This window comes from Suricata suricatta, chromosome 9, assembly GCF_006229205.1.
Source record: "Suricata suricatta isolate VVHF042 chromosome 9, meerkat_22Aug2017_6uvM2_HiC, whole genome shotgun sequence".
Taxonomy (NCBI): domain Eukaryota; kingdom Metazoa; phylum Chordata; class Mammalia; order Carnivora; family Herpestidae; genus Suricata; species Suricata suricatta.
Window position 1 is genome coordinate 139,768,966 of NC_043708.1, and position 5,848 is coordinate 139,774,813.

The 5,848-nt window shown below is 59.0% G+C and overlaps 1 long non-coding RNA gene across 3 annotated transcripts; it reads right to left on the reverse strand.

Moving 5' to 3' along the window:
* Positions 1–3,261: 3,261 nt before the first annotated feature.
* Positions 3,262–5,513, reverse strand: LOC115302724. Of its 3 annotated transcripts, XR_003913602.1 has the most exons (3): positions 5,363–5,513; positions 3,965–4,329; positions 3,262–3,664 (listed from the first exon to the last, which is right to left on the reverse strand). It is a non-coding gene; the product is annotated as an uncharacterized LOC115302724 (long non-coding RNA). The 3 variants fall into 3 exon arrangements; XR_003913601.1 differs by lacking the exon at positions 3,965–4,329; XR_003913603.1 differs by lacking the exon at positions 3,965–4,329 and having other exon boundaries at positions 5,352–5,513.
* Positions 5,514–5,848: the final 335 nt, after the last annotated feature.

Sequence of the window (5,848 nt, forward strand, 5' to 3'; positions counted from 1 at the left end):
GGCCACGGCTGTCTTCAGCCTTATCCTTGCAGCCCCCACACTTCCTGTCTGCTCCTGTGCTGACGACCACGTGTCGGAACTTCAAGAGCTGAAGCTGTAGATCTAACCCCTTCCTAAATGTTGTTCGTCCCCAGTACTCCAACGGCCTCTCAGACCGGCGCAAGCGCCGATTACAGAAACACTGCTAAATTTCTCCTCAGCCCTCCCGGGCCTGCCCTCCTCCTCTGCGGGGCACCCGCTTGCCCGAGCACCCAGTTCGCGTCCGCTCCCTCTTCTACCTTCCCTCTGACCCCCGGCCCTGCCTCCATCACCTGGCGCCCGGAAGACCGCAGCCTCCTCCCCAAAGTGGTGCTCCTTCCTCTACGGCCCCCGGAATGAGGTGGAAATACCAGTCTTCTGCGGGAGACAGGAGTCTTTTAGTGGTTTCCTGCTTTGCTTATAATAAAGTCCCACCACCTCACCGCGCCTGCCCCCTGCTTCTCCTTGGAATTCCTAACTGGAGCCTTCAGGACCTGCTTCCTCAGTGCCTCTAAGGGCTCAGCTCGCTTCCTCCAGGAAGCCCTCTCTGACTACTGCCACACCTCTCTGTTCACTTCTGAAGTCCCTAGTGTGCATGTTTAAGCCCCACTGGGACCCAGGCTCCTGAGGCAAGCTCTCCGACTTTGTTTGGTACGTTTGAATCCCCCAGCCCCTAGAGCAATGCCCAGTGCACAGAGAGAGCTCAGGCGTTGTTTGCTGATGGGCTCCTGAAATGATAGAGCTAGTTTATAGTGAAGCATATGTTTGTAAGTACTGGGACCCTTCCCAGCGGAGCCAGATCAGTCTGTGGTCTCTTTAAAGTTAAAAAAAAAAAAAGTTCTGGAATGCCGCCCTCCCCTTCAATCAGCCTCAGGACAGGAGATCTGACGGGTCAGCAAGCTGGTCCTATTTACCTCCCTTCCCTGCTATCCTGCCACAGGCTTAGAGACAAACGCCTCCCCTCCCTTCCCCTGCCTGGTACCTCCCTCTGTCCCTGTTTGTCCCCTGGGATGTCAGACCCAGCAGGAGTGGGAAGGGCTTGTGTGCTAACTTATCTCCCTGCAGGGAGACATAAAATGTGCCCATAAATAAAACCTTTTATTGTTTAGCTCGAACATTAAATTTCATCGGCCTGTAGCATGTGTTTCATTATAGCAGACACCGATGTGTACTTAAAAATGGAATTCTGGAATGCTGCCTGGCTTGCAGAATTCCCGCAAAAGACTCCAGCATGGCCTTGGAGACACGATCTGGACCTCACCTTCCAAAATGCTCCTGGCAGCCACGTTTTTACTTTACGTGGCACTTGGTGCTGATTAAATGAGTGGCATCAGGCGCTCTAATCTGCATCCAGCTGCTTCTGTCTGCTGCTGCTGCTTCCAATCCGCAGGCTGGAAACTGGTCCCGCAGCCAAAGGTGTTGGAATCGGGTCCAAAGTAAGTGCCAACAAGCCCGACCGACCAACCTGTGTGAGGCCGGAGGACTCCGGAGAGCTGTGATCCTGCCTACGGGGCTGCCCAGGGACTCTGCGCCTCCTGTCCCTCCTCCCTCCTCTCCCTCCCTCCTTTGTTCCTGGCTGTGCTCCAGGGCTACGCTTCTCAAAGGTTAAAATCTGCATCACCTGCATCACGATCACCCGGGACCTCGTTAAACTGCATGTCTAATTCAGTAGGTCTGGGGTAGGGATTTGTTCTAATAAGCCCTCAGGTGATGCTGATTTGTGGTCCTGGGACCACACCTTGAGCAGCTCCAGAGCTGCCCTGTCAAATGTGCCAGCCACGAGCTATTCGTGGGCATTTAAATTAAATTAGGGTCATCTGGGTGGCGCAGCAAAGCTAAGCGTCCGACTCTTGATCTGGGCTCCGGTCACGATCTCTCAATGAGTTCGAGCCCCACATCCGCCTCTGCGCTGACAGCTCGGGCCCTGGAGCCTGCTTCGACTTCTCTGCTCCCCGGCCCCCGGGCCGCTCTTGCACTGTCTCTCTCAAAATATTTAAATGAACTTTAAAAAATTAAATAAAAGAATTAAATGAAATTAAAAATTCTGTTCCTCAGTCGCACTGGCCACGTGCCCAGGAGGCCAGGGTCTGGGGAGCACAGAGCCTGGGCATCGTCACACGAAGCTCTGTCCACAGCTGCTCCACGGAGCCCAGGTGGAGGCGATCGAAGCCCCTGAGTGTGCCGTGTTAGGTCCCCGCACCCCTGCGGTGGCCGAGGACAGACAGAACCCCCCCCCCCCCCCCGCGCGCTCTGTGCAGATGGAGGCCTCGGTCCTTCGTCCTCCCTGGCTTCATTCCTCCTCCACCAGGCCGGGCTCACTGTTCACCTGCACCCTGCTGGGTTGTGACTGGAAAATGTGGGAGCCAGGCGACCGTGGCAGAGATGGGGACTCGGCGTGTGGGGATGCCCCGCCTCCCCTCCCCCTCTCTATTTGCCAGGGGCTCTGGGATATGGAGGGGAGCTCACAGGCCCTTTGTCTGCTGCTTCCGCTTCCGTGAGCATCTTCATTCCCTCGGGCGTGGGGAGAAGGGAAGTTCCTGAACGGAGTGGACTCGGCACACATTGGACGAATAAAGCAGTGAGCCCAGCTCCCTCCTCCCCACCAATGCTGCATCGCACGCAGGGGAAGGAGGGAGGGTGGGGAGATTTTCCAAGAATGCCTTTCATGTGGACCCAGAGCTGTCATTTTCCCGGCAGTCCTGTGAACCAGGACTGGAGCGGTTTCCCGAAGTGCAGTTGGCAAACATGTGGCCAGCTGTAGCAATCGCGGCCAGACACAGGGGACCCACATAGAACCCAGGGCCCAGCCTGGCACCCGCCTGGCACCTCATTGTCCAGCTGAGTGGCCTCTTTTCCTGGGCGAAGACCGCGGACACGTTGGAACAACAGCCTGATGTCTGTGAATCCACATGCAGGGTCCACGCTGTCTGTTCCCATCCGTAAGGCTAACCCTTCCACCAGCCCATCGGCGTGCAGCCGGTGCCCGAATCAGGAGCCCTGGGCTTGGAGCCTGGCCCTGGCCCTGACCACGCATGTGGCTTTGAGCACGTCTCCTCTCGGGCCTCAGTTGACTGTCAGAGGAGGATAATACCTACCTTTCAGGGTGGTTCAGCGTGCGGTACACAGTGCCAGGTGCCCGGTGAATGCCAGTCCGCCCCTCCCTGCTTCTAAGGCAGTGGTGCTGACAGTGTGCAGAGGGAGGCGGAGATTCACGTGACAAAGTTTGAAATGACCGCTCTGACCGAGGAAACAAGGAGAGCTTTAGAGAACAGTGAGACTCTGTCCTTCACCCAAGGCTGTGCCAACCTTGAAGTTAACCAGGCAAATGCAGGAGGAGGGAAGACTGGCTAGGCTGAGGGAACAGCGTGTGCGAAGACCCTGTGGCAGGAAAGTACTTGGCAGTCCACGGGGCCAGGGGCAGGACCAGCGTGGCTGAATGACAGAATCAGGGGCGCAGAGAAGGGAGGGAGGCGAGGGGAGACCGCGTCTGCCCCCTCCACCCCACGCTGCGTGGTGCAGGTCTAGACAACGAACAAAGCCTTCGCCTCCAGGAGCTCACACCTAGTGACACAGGGTGGTAACTGTCTAAGTTCCCCTCCGGTGTGCTTTGGTGTGTCACATGCGTCACTGCATCTGGGGCCATGCCCTGTAAGAAACGAAGATGGCGTCAGACTCATCCAGTTGGAATTTCTAAACCACTGAGCTCACACACGCACAGCCCGTCTGCGGGGAGCCGAGGGTGGATGGGGCCTGCCCCCAGGGAGGTCCGGGATGGCGATGGGAGAATGGAGCCAGCCTGAGCGGAAATGCCCCTTTTCTGCTAGTGATCTGCTCTCTCCAAACTGACCACTGGCCTCTTGCAAGAGGAGGGGAACGTCCATAAAATCACACCCATTTCCTTCTGGCTGCACAAATGGTTTGCATCAGGCAACCCGAGTTCTGCCACCTTCATTCCTTCCAGATGAGCGTGTACTGCAGGCCCAGCTGGGTCGGCGAGCGGGCAATGATGCCCGCAGCTGTTCGGGGGGGGCCGTCTGCTGGCGCCAGTGAGGGGCCCTGACCCGAACCGCGGGTGATGGCTCCATCCAGGAACCAGAAACCCTTGACCGAGGAAGAGGGAGCCACATTCCCAGTCGTGGGTCCATCTTTGTTCGTGACCTCAGGTGTGGCGTTGCACTTTCCTGGCTCCTCTCGTGGCCAGTGGCCTAATGGTGGTGTCTGTGGTGGGAGTGGCAGCACAGCAGGAAGTTGCACTTCAGTACCGGGTGGCTGTTGTCACAGGAATGGCCCTTCACTGATCTACAACTGAACCTTCCCGCAGGTGGGAGGAAGGTCATCTTAGTCTGGGATTTCCCCTCCGGGTGCTGCCTGACTGCACCTATGCTCCAGAGAGCATGGGGCTGGGGCGCAACCCTCCCTCCGTCCTCAGCGGTCACGGTCCATGTGGCGTCATCCTGCGTGGCCGCCTGGCCTTGGCAACACTGGGAAGCAGGAGGAGGGGGGGAGGAGAGCAGGTCCCCCAAAGCCAGGCCGCCTGGGCTCAAATCCCAGCCATCCTCTTCCTGGGCCTGGGACCCCGAGTGGGTGCGTTAACCTCCCGAGGCTCAGTTCCCTCGGTAAGACGGCTGATGGACAAACCTGCCTGACTGGCCGCTGCGAGGACGCGCTGCGTCGGTGCGCTGCAGCGCTTCGGGGCAAGTGCTGCGTGTGACCCGCCGCCACGCCTCTGTGTGCGTGGTTAACGGGGCTACCCCCACCCCCACCCCATGCCAGTGGCCTGGCCTCTCGGTTCCCAGACACCAGGTCCTGTTCAGGTCATCTGTAGGCATGCAGGACTGCGTGGCGGTGGCCCCAGAGAGTGTGGGGGAGGCTCTCTGGGACCCCAGTCAGGGGACATGCCCGTTCCACGCTGGGCACCTGACGTGGAAGGGGCAGAGCACGGTCTCCTGTCAGTGGGCCGTCAGTGGGCCGCCCAGCACCCAGTCTTCATTTCCTCTGCCTCCCCACCGCCCCGCCTCCAGCCGTGACCTCTTTCTTCCTCCGGGGAGCCGAGGACCACCCCTCATTCCTCCCCAGGGCCCTGCCCCCTTGTTCCCAGGGCTCTGCTGTGACATCTCGCCCATCGGGCACCAAAGACAAGCCCTCTCCCCAGTGGAATGGAGGTCGGGGGTCGAGGGGCAGAAGGAAAGGTCAGGAACGGGGGACGTGTGGCCCAGATACGATGTCTGAGGTTTTCTCGGCACGCTGTGTTGCCACCTGACAGGATTCGGCCCGGGGTTGGGGCCTGGCTATGGGAGCAGTGGTTTTAGGGCTGTAGCCCCCCACCCGCCTACCCCAGAGACACCTGCAGAGCCTTCGGGGTCAGAGGCAGGAGCACCTGAGAACCCCCCAGAGTGTCAGGAAGCTTGTTCTCGGCGTAGGCAGCTGGTCTAGCCGACCACTGCCCCCAGGTGCACCCTACACCCTAGGCACTCAGCCAGACGCTGATGGCGGTATTGAACATGCTTCCTGCTAAGCAGCCCAATCAAGCTGTTTGTGATCACACAATGGGACTCAACCCTGGCAGACAGGCCGGCTTTATACACCCTTCTGGAGCCAGTTTCCATGGCGACCCCCTGCCCCTCCTTTCCATTCCGGCCATGAGGTTCTCCTTAGTGGGCCGTGAACACACCATGCGTACAACCACCCCAGGGCCTTTGCACTCACTATCCCTTCTGTTCAGACAGCCCTTCCCCCAGATACCTGCGTGGCTGGCTCCTCCACCTCCTTCAGGTCTTTGCTCAGTTGTCGTCTTAGCAGGGGGGCCTTCCCCGACCACCCTGTTTTAAAC